The following is a 14,650-nucleotide window of genomic DNA, read 5'->3' as shown; positions in this document are numbered from 1 at the left end:
AGGTAATGCTGCCTACCCTAATATGCAAAAGGAAATTTTCAGCCAAGTTATTGTGGATGCCACGGCTGCCACCTAACCATAATCTGGCAAAATGTAACCATTAGAAAAGTAGAAATCTTTCCTTTTTTCTTCCTTTGGGCCTTTGGACACAGATCCACACATCTCTGACAGGAACCACACTTAATCTGATAGAGATCTCACTCTATCAAGAATCAGCATGGAGAAAAATAATGTGGTAATAGTTTAAAACTATTGATTTAATAGTTCAAAAGAAGGAGGCCATTCTGACAAACTGGAAGACATGCTCCTCAATGAAGCAGAGTTACTGCAAGAAGCAGGAGGAAGGCTAAGAATATCTCTGTTAATATCCATTTGTCAGAAAGCACCAGCCAGTCATGAAAAGGGAGCACTTCAAATCAAGAAAACATTTTTTGGTGATGAAAAACAATGTCATATTTTAAAATGAGGCATAGTCAGCAGCAGGTTGAATATTGTTGATGAATGAGGAGAACATAAAGATATGTTTAGACATGGAAAGATCCCAAGCCCATCACTTGAAAAAAATTAGCCAGTCATGCATCCTGCTGATTGGGAAATCAATGTAAGTAAATAATTCACAAATGAGGAAAACACTGAATTAAAAAATGGTAGTAAGCAATTATGTCACAAATTTGTAGCGAAGTCTAGTTTTGCATTATTAATTTAACAAACTTAAAGCAATTGTTTAAAAAGTAGCTATTGGAATACATACACATCTAGAACAGCAGAGAGGTAGACTATGCTAGACTTATCATTACTGATGAGAGAAAGATGTAATCATTTCATCTTTTAAATTGTTACTATAGGAATAATGGTTCACTTACATATAAAGTTGTAAACATAGAGATGATTTATAAAAATGTAAAGATGATTTTTATTAAAAGACTATATAGCTTCCATATCATGGAACAGAAAAATAACCATAAAAAAGAAATCAATAGGAATCCAGCTAAGATGGAATAACAGAAACCATTTTTACCATCCTGCTAAAATAAATACCCCGCAAACGGATAAAATATATGAAATAATGATTTTTACAGCACTTGGAAATGATTGTCCATGGAGGACACAAGAAAGTTTCCCTGCCTTAACCACCAACCCCAAAGCTAAGGCTGCTATGCCTCCTGCTGCCACTACTAAAGATGACCACCAGGAGGTGACATTTCTCTTCTCTGCTTCCACTTTGCAGAAACAGTCCCAAGCGGTACTCTTCCATTTTCTGACAGATAGACCCCAGCAGTGCTGTCGTGGAACTCAACCTCTTTTTGTCACCAGCAAAGGGATCAAGGATGAGCAGTGAGCCTCCTTACAACCTGATTTCTGAGCAGCTCTTAACACTTACCTAATACTCAGTACTCTCTGCCTGGTTTCTAGATTCCCCATCTTTTGGGGAGCTGGCCCACTGGCCCCAGCTCACTGAGATCTGTTCTGGCCAAGAGGCCATGCATGATAGTGAACTGGGTTCTAGAGCTCTGGAGCCACACTGCTTGGACTGAATCCTGACCCTGTGCCCTTGGACAAGTCATTTAACATCTCTAAACTACAGTTCCCTCAGCTGCAAAATGAGAAAATAATCGGTATGGAAAATCCCAATTTGGGGGTCTAATTTTGATGATTAAGATTATTTTATTTTTCAATTGTACAGTGAAGGACACCATAAAATCTTCACTCCTTTGGGCTTCTAAAGGTCAGCCTCTACTATTCTTAAACCTAATGCATGTACAGACATATCCACACACATCCCCACACACACGCATAGTCCTCTCATGCACACCCCCACATACAACCAACACATCCACCCACACATTCTCTCTCTCTCTGTCTCTCTCTCTCATACTCACCCTTGGCCTTATTCTAAATGAACTTGAAATAGATTATCTCAGCCTCCATTGTTTTATCTGCTCAAAAGACCCTGACTTCAGAGCAAGCAGCAGGAGACTCTTCTCTCTAGAGATGGATTTTTGCCTCGTACAGTCTCAGCATATAACAAAGGTCACCCCTGACCAACATAACCACTCTGAACCTTTGGAAGTGCAGGCCCAGAATATACTTGGAAGCTCACATACCATATATCTAAACATCAAAAAGTTTTAGTGCACCTGGGCGGCTCAGTCGGTTAAACATCTGACTTTAGCTCAGGTCATGATCTCGCAATCCATGAATTTGAGCCCCGCATCAAGCTCTGTGGTGACAGCTCAGAGCCTGGAGTCTGCTTCAGATTCTGTGTCTCCCTCTCTCTGCAACACCCGCCCCCCTCCCGCTCCACTCGCACTCTGTCTCCCTTGGCCCTGCTGACTCTACCCCCATGGAGAGTGTGGCTGGAGCAAGCATCAGGGCAGGACCTTCTATAGTACAGGACTCAAGGCAGGGGCCCCTCTTGTTCAGGTCTAAGGGCAGTATTTTTTCCCAAAGCCCTTGGGAGGGCCAGGAAGCAGTGGCTACTGTCTGTAAAGTTCCTGAGAAGACAGCACAATATCCTTATTCCCATTAACCATAAAATGGACACTCACCATGGGCTTGGGTGAGAAATGTTTGGCTATAACAAGGGAAGATAAACACTTGACAAGACCTGGTCTAAGATGGTAGGTTGATTTGCCAGGTTCATGAGGGCTGAAAGAAACCAAGCTGTCTTTTGCCTTCACTGGATCTAAACAACCGCATGAGTTTCTTCCGGTGATGCCAAAATGCAGTGAGACAAGGAACCCTCTTGCGGTGTTGAAACCAGAATGGTGAGCATTTCCATTCTCTCCCTCTCATTCATGGCTACTGAAACATGGTGAGTGCAGACAGGAAACAGCACTGGACTGTTGGTTAGTTCACTACCCATATGCCTTTGTAGGGCCAGATAACTGGCCTCCCCTTTGTAGGGCCAGATAACTGATTTTATCAGATCCCCCAGGGGTGATCTGGCTCAGGATTATAGCTTATTTTCCAGAGATTGCATTTTTGTGTGATTATTTCCTGGTGACATGCAGGGAGGCACCTTCATCTTATCCTTTAGGCCTCTCCCAAACACAGGCTCCTTCTGGAAGAAACTGCAGGTCTCTAATTCCAGCCTCCACATCTCCATGCTCCTTAGTGCCATACTGGCAATGGCATCTGCTGACCTGGCCTCTAGCTCTGGGCCTGCAGCCTCACTGTACTGTCTATTAATATCACCCATGACCCACAACTCACCTTGGGGTGCAGATGTGATCATCCCACTGATTGTTCAGTCTACATGGGACCATTTTTGCAGAAAGGTCGGCTTTCCCCTCCTGAGGCCTTCCCCAGCTGCCTCTAGAATTGTCCTAACACCCAGGCTGGGGAGACTGGGTCTGAAGTCTGGCATTCAAACACTAGGAAGATAACCAGACAGTAACACGAACCCACTTCTGCCATTGTGGCTGTCAGTGAAGCTCTGCTTGGCTGTGGAAATGGATCACACATGGCCTGAGGGACACTTGCCTAACAGCTATAGTGCTTCTCTGACACTGGCCCAATCCCCACAGAGATCAAGCCTTGAGACAGTCACTTCTTCCCAAAAGACTCCACCAGAGGCTGGGGGAGCCGGGTCCAGTGGATCATCCAGCCTCAGCCCCACCAGCTCCTAGGGTCTTTGCTGGGCCTGGGACACTAGCCACATTCCTTAGAAGCCTACTCATTCTTGCTAACCAACAGATATAAGTCACACACACTTTAGTCTATCCTAATGATCGAGACACAGGGAGAGCTTATAAGGTCTTGGTTTCTTCATTCTGCAAGGACCCCTGGGTCTTACCAGAAACTAGCTTAAACAAAAAGTTTGGTTTACTGGATAGATGTGGAGGTGCTCAACAAACCAAAGGAAGCAGTGCAGAAATGGGGGCAAGAACCTTGGGGACAGGAACCAGCGCTTAAAGCCCCAGGACTCAACTTTGCCTAGACTCATCATTTTCTCTGCTGCAGATAGGTTTTCATCAGGACACTCCATCTCATATCTCATACCCCCTCAGCTTCATAATCCAAGAGACAAGGGAGTCTGCTCCCTGAGATGCACACAAGAAATCTCAGGAAGGGCTCTGATTGGCCTGACTGAGGCCCCATGTGCACTCCAGGGCCACTTACTAGGGCCAGGGGTGGCCACCACTGGCCCAGCTGGATCATTTGCCCATGCTGAGACAGGGAACATGGGAGAAGGATCCGGCTGGAGGAGGGCGTGAGCTTTGTTTTGGCACACTACGTTGCAGAGCTCCGAGACATCCAAGTTGTCAGACGTTTGAATCTAGAGCTCAAAAGAGATGTCTGGCTGGACATGTCACCAACGACCAATGACCCGGCTTGGGGGACAGATGAGGATGATGAAGTGAGGAAATGGATGAAGGGAGAGAGTAAGAAAAGAGCCTTAAATGGAGTTTTGAGGAGACTCTAAGACATGGGGGAGAAGGGTGATCTGGTAAAGGAGACTGAGAAGGAGCAGCCAGCGTGGTAGGAGGGAAACGAAAGAGTGTGGTCTGTGGGGTCCAGGGGAAGAGTGTGCTGAGAAAGTGGGAGTCGTCAACAGTGGCAGCAGCTGCTGACAGGCAGCCTGAAAGTGCCTATTGAATTCAGTGACACGGAGGCCATTGATGACCTTGGCAAGACCTGCTTCAGAGGGATGACGCGGGTCAGAAGAGAAGGAAGGTTCGAGATAGGGAAATGAAGACAGGGAGGATGGCAATGTGATTCTGAAAAGGAAGGAAAAAGAACAGTGACAGCTGGAGCAGTATGGGGGGTAAGGAGTATGAGTGTTTTAATTTATTACCATATATGATAATATATTTTTTATTTTATTAAAGATTAAATATGTCATAAAATAATAAAGTATGTTATATAATACATAACAATGGTATATATACTAATGTATTTTATTAGTATATAGTACATAATACATGCTGTGTATTATATATTACACATTATGTATACATGCATACACATAAGAGCATATATAAGGATTATGATTAATATACTTTATAACAAGATTATATATAACAGTAATAATTGCATGTCTTAGTTCATAGCACATCCTCATCTTAGGTACATACCTGAGATATTTATTTACTAACATTAATATTATAGGAAACAGTTGTGAAATTATCGTCCTACATAAGAACTAGCCTATTGACAATAACTTACTATGTATTCCTTCCCCATCCTGCCCTTGGCCACCCCCCACTGAAAGTGACCACCATCCTGAATCCCATTTTTTATCATTCCTTTGTGGTATTTTCCCACACAGAACATTTCAGAGCAGTTCATACAAATGAATTGCAAAAACATGCAACCAAATGGAAGAGTCTTAGCGATGCATAGTAAGTGAAAAAGGTAAGTCCCAGAAGAATGCCTACCACATGCCATCCTTTTAATCACGTTGCAGATAATGTTAAATAAATGTATTACGTTAAGAAAAACTACAACTGGAGCCCCTGCAGAGAAGGGACATGTGAAGGGTGAGGTGCAGATGGCTGGGCAGTGTGGCTACAGAACTGTGAGTGAGTTTCTTTGGGGTGACCGGTTATTGGTTCCTTCTGAAGCAGGAGGCGAGGTTGTCTGCCGGGAGTCAGGGGGACCCGGAAGGGAGGCTAGAGATGTGCCGAGAGCAGAGACCGTTGAGGGGTAAGTGGCTGGGGGGGGGGGGGGGCGTGCTCACGAGACAAACCCCTACCACCGCCTGGCAGGCGGCTGGTGGGCACTGACTATGCAGTGCCCGTGCTGCTGGCTTGTGGCTGCCCAAAAAGCCCGGGACCCGTAGAGTCAGGGGAACTGCCGTGGTGGTTGGCCTGGCAGGGAATTAAACTGAGCAGGGGCCAGAGGCATCTCGTTTGTTGTCAAGAATGGCACTGAGAGGTGAAGGGCAGAGAGACTGAACAGGGAGGGAAGCAGAGGGGCCTGCTGGCTGATGGGCTCTGTGAGGGTGAGGGAGGGCCAGTGGGGGCCGATGGATGAACACGGGAAGGGCAGAGTCTGAACCTGGGGTCATGACGAGCTCAGGCGTGACCTTGAGGGTGGGGCAGGTGGCTCAGGCTGATGGATGAGAAGGTCCTAAAATGACACTGGATTCTGGAGAAAGAGCTAATACTGAAAACCTGACAGGAGGAAGTGAGGCCGTGCTCACTGGTAGATCACAACTCAGAGTCAGGCAGAGACGGCAGAATCTTTGTCCTGAGGGCTTAAGTAGGAAGCCCACTGGCCTCACGAGTAGGACTCCACTCACAGCAGCCTGGGGCACAGGAGTCCCGCACTCTCGGCTCTGTGCCACCACTGTTCCAAGAGAGGCTCTGCCTTCATGGTCAGCCAGGATGCTATCCCATCAAACTTTCCTCTCCCGGCCCCAGCTGTCAGGGAGGGAGACTGGACCTAATGGCTGTTTCCCTGTGGGGGAACACAAGCTTCTTGGAGGCACAGGCTGGTCTTACTCCCCTGTAGCCCAGGGCCCAGCAGAGCACTTGGACCATGCATGGTCCCTGGGGCTCAGATATTTCTCAGACTAACTCAGAGCAGCAGATACCAGAACTGCAAGAAGTCATGGAGATCACAGGGCTCACCACCCCTCCTTCATTCTACAGATGAGGAAACTGAGGCAAAGAGGGGCTGCCACCTGCCCAAAGTCACACTGCCACTCAGTGATTGAGACCAAGAAAGTGCCTAAAGCAAAGACCCTCTCTCCCAAAAAATACACATGTACACAAAGCTCTTACATGTATCTTCTGGCTAAAGAACCCTCTGCAGCTCAGTGCCACTAAATGCTGGGCACATTGGACATGTCAAGTGATGAGACAGCAGATCAGCAGCCGAGAGGGGGCTCCAGAGCCAAACTGCTTATTTAATGTCCTCACCAACAAATGGGAGATAATAACAGGTCGTTGCAGACATTAACACACTGACCTGTTGAAAGTTCCTAGAGCACAGCAGGACATGTAGTAAATGTTCTCTAAGTGTTTGCTGTTGTCATTACCGTCACCAGGTGAACCCCTAAGTGAAGAACAGCAGCAGCAATACTTTTAAAAAGGATTTAACAGGGGCGCCTGGGTGGCTCAGTCTTCAGCTCAGGTCATGATCTCATGGCTGGTGGGTTCCAGCCCCTGGTGGGCTCTGTGCTGACAGCCCAGAGCCTGGAGCTGCTTCCAATTCTGTGTCTCCCTCTCTCTCAAAATAAATAAACATTTAAAAAAAATTTTTTAAAGGATTTAACAATCTCCCCCCCCCAATAAATAAAAATAAGAATAAAATAAAAGGATCTAACAATCCATTGACGAATGATTCCTCTGTTCCAGTTTGTGCTGGGACCCTTACAGCAATCATGAAACAACTTACTTTTGAGGAAATCTTGTTTCGTGTCTTAGATTCTCACTAACTACACGGATGATTCAATAGGCAGCAGCTTCTGTTGCAGAATGCTGGACAAGGATTAAAAAGAACACATGTGTCTGGGTCGCCAGTGCGTTGCCGTCTGTCTCCCAGGCTTGGGGAAGCAGCCCCCTCCTCCCTGCCTCGCTGCACTGCCCCACAGCCGCCAGAGGGCGCCCGCCCACACAGGACTCCGGTCCCTCCGTTCACATCCTTGCTTCAGCGCCTTCAAGGACCGCCCGCTCCAGTAGGCCACGCCACCTATTTCACGAGACTTACCAGGATACCTTTTGGATCTGGACCTAAGCGCGCCCCAAGCCTCACCTGCTGGACTCTGGGACACCATCCTGTGTCCCAGCATCCCGTGTTCCTATGCCTGCCTAGCGTACCCTTCACCTCTTCTGTCAATACTTCCACCCGTCTGGCCAAGTGTGGACTCCTAGGGCTCTCCACCTGCAGCGGGGGTCTCCCCATCCTCCCCCCACCCCCACCCCCCCCACCCCCGCCCCGCAACTGCAGCACCCAGCACCGTGCCCAGCAAACTTGTAGGGGGAGGAGTTGGGGGGGACAATCGAGAAAAGGCTCTTGGAGGGCGTGACAGGCCATGGGGACTTTTCTCCTGGCTGGTTATTCACCTGCACTCAGGCGAATGCTATGGAACCCTGATGTCACTAATTTAGAGTGCACACCATTAATTACAAAATCAGCCATCTTTTCAACACCAAAAGGGGAAAAGACACTTCATATCCTACCCCAGGTTTTTTTTCCTCCGTCTAACAATGTTGCTCAAGCTTTGGGAAGGGGTACAAAGTAACACAGAGAATAGTCTTTTTTCAATTATCATCTCACTATGACAATTGCTTGTGCAGAATTGATTAAGGCTAGAATGGTTTGGCTTTCCTGGACTAAAGGATTCAGAAGCCGTGTGGGGGTTTTGAAAGGAACAAAACGTTTTAATCTAGAGCATTCTATGCTGTTCCTCCCACAGAATCAAGCCACTGGAGATCTAAGTCTTGCACAAGCACCATCCCTGAGAAAGTTGGACCCAGAGATACAATAATAGCCTATGGCCTGGGGTGGAAGGTGGGATGGCAGCCCCGGCCTGGAACTCTGGTCCTGACACTCACTTTTGTTACCACGCAATGTGGAACCTGCTTGAGCACTCTGCCACGTACTGTCTCATTAGATTTTCATATCAGCCTATCAGCCCTTGCTTTGCCCTCAGCTGACCTGTGTTCACCCACCAACATCTCTACTTACTGCCAAAGCCATTCATTCTCTCCAGGACTTGATGTTCTCATCTGCAAAATGGGTTCCATGGTGGTACCAGCCTCCTGAGATAAGGCAGGTGCAGCTCTCACACAACACCCAGCTCCACAGAAGTGTTTCACAGAGGTTACTATTATCATTACTAGTATTATTACTCTTTCTCCCATTTGTAGCATAATGAAACTAAGACTCCAGTCAAGGAATTTGCCTGAGAACCACATGCTGACAGGCCAAGGCTGGAACCCCATCTCCTGGCTTGAGTCCATTGCTCTCCGCTTTCCCAGTGAGCTGAGATGTCCTTCCACGGTGACAACCATAGGGTTCCTTCTCTATCCAGAGGGAGGAAGACGTAATTAATGCTTTCAAGAGAATCCAGATGCTTAGATGAAAGGAAGCTCAGGCATGTCATTACCCAGCTTTTCTGTCTTATCACTGCCTTTGAAATTTGTTTTGGTGGAAGAACATAATGGTTTCCCTAGGTCTCATCCATGTGGCTAGCCCCTGGGCCCTGGGCTCCCCATGGCTCTTGTCAGCCCCTGGGCCTCCATCTCTAGGCCCTCCTCTAGCTAGCAGCCTGGGCTCCCAACACCAAAGCCCACTGTCTACATCAATTCTGAGCAGAGTTAGCGGTGAACTAACTGGAAGCCCTCCCACTCCCCCCAGATTGCCTTCTTTGCACAAAAGGTGCTTGGTGCTTCTGTGTCCCTCTTTCTGCTTTGCTCTTTAATAGTGCAAAGCCTCCTTGGAGGGATGACACCAGTTAACACACAGGCATGAGATACGGCTTTTAGAAGGACTGGTGGGACCTTAGGACGGCTAAAGGGAGAAGAGGAGCAAGGAAGGGGAAGTAGAGAAAAACTTCTCCTCCCTCACAATTATGGGGAAGGCTGAATCATTAGAGGCATGAATCAGATTTATTCTCGTGGCTTTTAAAATAAACACCACAGGGCTATTGTGACCTGACAGCCTGTCCTTATCCACAGAGGCCTGTGGTCTCAATTTAAAAAAGAAAAGACAGCACGTTCCAGCCCAAAAGATTGTGTCATCCTAAATGGGTGAGACCATCATTCTTGTTCTTCCATGGCAAGAAAGAGACCCGTGACCCTGGGCTCCTGTTTCCATGTCATCATGAGCCAGGTCAGGTCAATGTGGCAACTGGAGAGGAACAGGCCATTGGATGTGGGCAAGAAAGGCACAGACCACAGATGACAGCACAAAGGCAGGCATTATGGGAATGTTCTGTCGCCACCTGCTTTCCCAACCTCCCAGCCACTGCTGGAGCCCCGGGATACAGGGGTGCTGGCATATGGGAAGCAGAAGAGGAGATCTATCCTCTTGGATGAGGGCGAGCATTTCTATCCCCAAATGCCTGCCTTCACATCTGAGCTCATGAGGAGAGGGCGGAAACTCACAAAGTGCGATGGAGGGGTTCCAGGAAGGACACTTTCTCAAATATCTCCCCCCACTCCTTTCACTGAGTTTGAAATTCTGTCTCTCATTTAATCACTTATTCCATTTATTTCGCTCTCAAAGGAATCTATGGTTTTTTAAGAGCCTCTTTTAATATGCAAACTGACATTAAGCAGTAATATTAAAGTATTCCTCCCAGCAAGCTGGACAAGCTGTCTTCACGGGGTGGGAGCTGGGTGGAGCCAGGCTGTCCAGCCTGGGGGGGCAGGGGGAGGGGACAGAAAAGCAACCATGCAAACAAGTGGGCAACCCAACCGGCCAGGTTTAGAAAACAGAAAATCCTTTTTCCATCTTGTTACGGGTGGTAATGGGTCCCCTCCCCAAAGCTACGTTCAAGTCTGAACTCCTGCTACCTCAGAATATGACCTCATCTGGAAATAGGGTTGTTGCAGATGTAGTTAAGATGAAGTCATGTTGGAGTAGGGTGGGCCTTTTATCCAATATAATTGGTGTTTTTATACAAAGAAGATGTGAAGATAGGTGGGGAGAACACCATGCGAAGACGCCCAGCACAGAGGGAAGATGGCCACGTGAAGACAGGCAGAGATTGGAGCTAGTCTTTCACAAGCCAAGGAACTCTTGGGGCCACCAGAAGCTGGAAGAGGTAAGGAACGACCCTCCCCCAGAACCTTTGGAAGGAGCATGGCCCTGGCCACACCTTGATTCTGTACTTCTAGCCTCCAGAACCATGAGAGAATAGATTCCTGTTGTTTAATGCCACCCATTTCTTGGTGCTTTGCTACAGTGGCCCGAGGATATGAGTATGCACACCTACTTCCGTATCTAACTCACCAAGTGACCTGAACAAATGCTGGCTCCTGTCAGGGATTTTGCAAAATGAGGTGGTTGGACTAGATCAACTAGGATCCCTTCAGCTCTTACAGCAGTTTAAGGATTGTTCTGAGGTTAGAAAAGCAGTTCATTCATTCAGTTAATTATCCTAGACTATATTCCGTGCCAAGCTCTGGGCGGTGAGCGGGACACTGCTCTAAGGGAGGGGATGTCCTTGTTTTTCAAGGGGAAGATGAGCCAGTTAGAAAGAACTAGACACGGGCTTAAGTCAGCAGAAGCCTGAGCCCCACAGAGTCCCCAGAGCGGGTCCCGAAATGTGGGAAGCCATCAGTTGCCTGAGAGCTGGACTTCAGTCCAGGAATGCAAGGGGGGAAACTAAAGATTTCCCAAGAGGTCAAAAAGGAAATTAGGGACATGAGAAATTAAGATGTCTGATAAATGCAAAGTGTTGAACTTGCATTTAAGGAATTTACAGTTCTAATTTTCTTGCCATGATCACTTTCTTCATTCTTCCATATAAAATTACATAGGGCACTGTTCTTTGAAATAATAGCCCACTTTAAGAAACACACACCTATAAAAGATGGCAAATCTCTGGAGGCTGAGTGTCCTGTGTGGTGCACAAGGAGGCCAAGCTCCGTTTCTCCGAATTCCAGTGGTCAGACCTGCTTATGTCTCAAGACCAACCTACCCCAGGACAGTGTAGAACACAACACATTCACCTGTCACCCAACCACCATGCTGGTTCCAAGGCTGTATCTTTCCACTGGACTGGTGAGAGGGTGGTCAGTATTTTGCTCCTGGGCCTAATTCCAGCTGCTTATTTGAATCCCAGCTCTGCGATGGACTACTTCTTGGCTGCAGCCCTCATGCTCCATAGTCACTGGGGCCTTGGATAAATGGTTAACTGACTACGTTCCTGGAGATGCTTTGCAGAAAACTGCCAAGGCAGGCGTTTTGGCCCTGTCAGCTTTAACCTATGCTGGGCTGTGTTATTTCAACTATCATGATGTGGGCATCTGCAAAAGCTGTTGCCATGCTGTGGAAGCTCTGACCTTTTTGACTCAATACCACGAGAATTGATGTACACCTTTTTGCCTCTGCCCTGCATACCATTCAACTCACAATAAGGAGGAAATGACAGGTAAGTCCATTGGTGAGACAAACCTCTTCTCCTAATTGCCCTGTTATTTTTAGAATTTCGTCTTTGAGGAAAAGGTTTGAGAGGGATTGTATCCAAGTATTTTGGGGACTGAGTTCCTTGTTCTGGTGAGTTTATAGGGGTTGTCTCCCAGCTTCTCATAAGACTCAGCATAACTAAACATTGCAGATGAGCTTTTGCCTGTTAGCTTTTCAAATTCTTAAAGGGAATTCAGCTTTATTACTATCAATACCTGATCAAACGTATATGTTTGTCCTGGGAATGATGGTGAAAGGGAAAGACTGTTCATTCACAAGTAAAGACTTTGCAGAAAATTAGTCAGTGTTTAATTTTTGAAAACTTCCCTCTCTGTTATACCAGTTATTAATGGTTACATGTCCTAGGGAAGCTTTAAAGTTAGGAAATACTGCTCATTTCTAAAACTTGGGAGGAGGAGCCTGGAGAGCTTCTGAGTGTAGAAAAATTCCATGTAGGGAAGAGGTCCCCTTATAGATGTATCAAAATATTACAGATTCTGAACTGGGACTTAATCCTCAAATGTGTTTATTTTACTTGTCCTAATGTTCTACAAATATAAAACTGTAAGTAATAGTTATTCTTCCACTGTAGGAATCTCTAATGTGAAAATGTATTCTATGAAATAAAGTTTTTTTAAAAAAATAAAATGCTATAGGGGCGTCTGGGTGGCTCAGTCGGTTAAGCATCCAACTTCAGCTCAGGTCATGATCTCGCGATTTGTGAGTTCGAGCCCCGCTTCGGGCTCTGTGCTGACAGCTTGGAGCCCGGAGCCTGCTTCAGATTCTGTGTCTCCCTCTCTCTCTGGCCCTTCCCCTCTCTCTTTGTCTCTCTCTCTCTCAAAAATAAATAAACATTAAAAAATTTTAAATAAAATGCTATATAATTAAAAAAAAAAAAAGAAAAGAAACATACACCTGTAGAAAAATAAGAGGTAGTTTTTAAGGGTGTGTGGGATTGTCATCTTCTAAGCCTTAGCCCTTGACCAGGGCAGCCAGAAAAGGACACCAGAGCATTCAGAGGCCATGAGGAGACGTGGAAGAAAAGATGCTAGGAAAAATCCATCCATTTTTAAAATTAATTTTTTAGCAGTGCACACAGTTTCAAACGTCAAATTGAACGAACGTATTTGGAACAAAATACAAATTCCTTGTTCCACCTGTCCTATTCCACATGGTTCCACCCCAGGGGCCAGCACTGCCAACTGCTGTTTCCCTGGGTTTCCTCATCCCTGTGTTTCTAAATAACAAGTTTATGCTATCTTTCACTTCATCAATTCTAGATGCGATCCACTGACTTCCTATTGTGGTAGATGAGGATCTCAATCTCGTTCTTGGACACCACTGTCCGCATCCCTCTGTTTCCTGTCCCTCCTCCTCCTCATGTAGATTACAGTTTTTAGATCAATAGTCGCTGTTTACATTGTCTGCCTAGACAAATATTATTCACAGTGAGCATTGTAGTGCACTACGATTATGTTTCCTTTCTTAATTCTTGTTTTATCTGTAGTGGATAATTGCCTTGCTTTTTCATTTACTTAACTTTTTTGCATTTAATTGTCAATTAACCCTACAACTTCCAAAAGTCTCTCAGAACGTTTTTCTACAAGGCCAACAACATCAAGCAATTTAATTCTTTCTTTCTTTCTTTCTTTCTTTCTTTCTTTCTTTCTTCTTTCTTTCTTTCTTTCTTTCTTTCTTTCTTTCTTTCTTTCTTTCTTTCGCTATTGGAACCACCTTTCATGAGGACTTGCTTTTTCCTACAGGAGCTGGTTTTTGGTCTGTAGGCCTGCTGCATAGCTGTATTCCTGGGACTGACTTCTCTTTGCTGCCATCCCTAAATTATTTTTGCGTTTCTCTTTGGGTTGGATTTCCTGTTTCCTTAATGTCTTCCTCTTTTTAGTTTAATACCTTGTTGGAATGGAATTTGTGCTTCAGCAACCTCATGAGGTTAAAAAGATGGTCCAACAGTCTAGGGTATAGCCATGCTCATCACCACACCTGCCTTTTGCGTGACACTGCTCCAACCTGGGAAATACACCTGCCCTATCACCTGGTCTACAGCTGTCACTCTGGGAGCTCCCTTCACCATATTTCTCATAATTTCTTCTCTGGGTTGAAGTTAATTTTCTTTATCCCATGTCCTTCTCTTCCTTGCTTTACTTCCAATAGCCTCCTTGAGAAGGATGCATGGGAGGTGGAGGTCTTGAGCCCAAAGATGTCTTTATTGTGCCTGTCCTCACATTTGCTTGATTGTTAACTGACTCTAGAATTCTTTTTTTTTTTATTTTTTTTACATTTATTTATTTTTGAGAGACAGAGTGAGACAAAGTGAGAGCAGGGGAGGGGCAGAGAGAGAGGGAGACACAGGATCGGAAGCAGGCTCCAGGCTCCAAGCTGTCAGCACAGAGCCCAACACAGGGCTTGAACCCACAGACCATGAGATCATGACCTGAGCCGAAGTCGGACGCTCAACCAACTGAGCCACCCAGGCGCCCTGACTCTAGAATTCTACGTTGGAAATAATTCTTCTAGGTTGGAATTTTTTTTTTCATAATTT

General features: G+C 46.0%; 1 pseudogene; it reads left to right on the top strand.

Moving 5' to 3' along the window:
- The first annotated feature begins 11,497 nt into the window (after positions 1 to 11,497).
- Positions 11,498 to 11,968, top strand: LOC106967785 (succinate dehydrogenase [ubiquinone] cytochrome b small subunit, mitochondrial-like; annotated as a pseudogene).
- The last annotated feature ends 2,682 nt before the right edge of the window (positions 11,969 to 14,650 follow it).

This window comes from Acinonyx jubatus, chromosome A3, assembly GCF_027475565.1.
Source record: "Acinonyx jubatus isolate Ajub_Pintada_27869175 chromosome A3, VMU_Ajub_asm_v1.0, whole genome shotgun sequence".
NCBI classification, from domain to species: domain Eukaryota; kingdom Metazoa; phylum Chordata; class Mammalia; order Carnivora; family Felidae; genus Acinonyx; species Acinonyx jubatus.
This window is presented reverse-complemented; position numbering and strand designations above follow the sequence as displayed.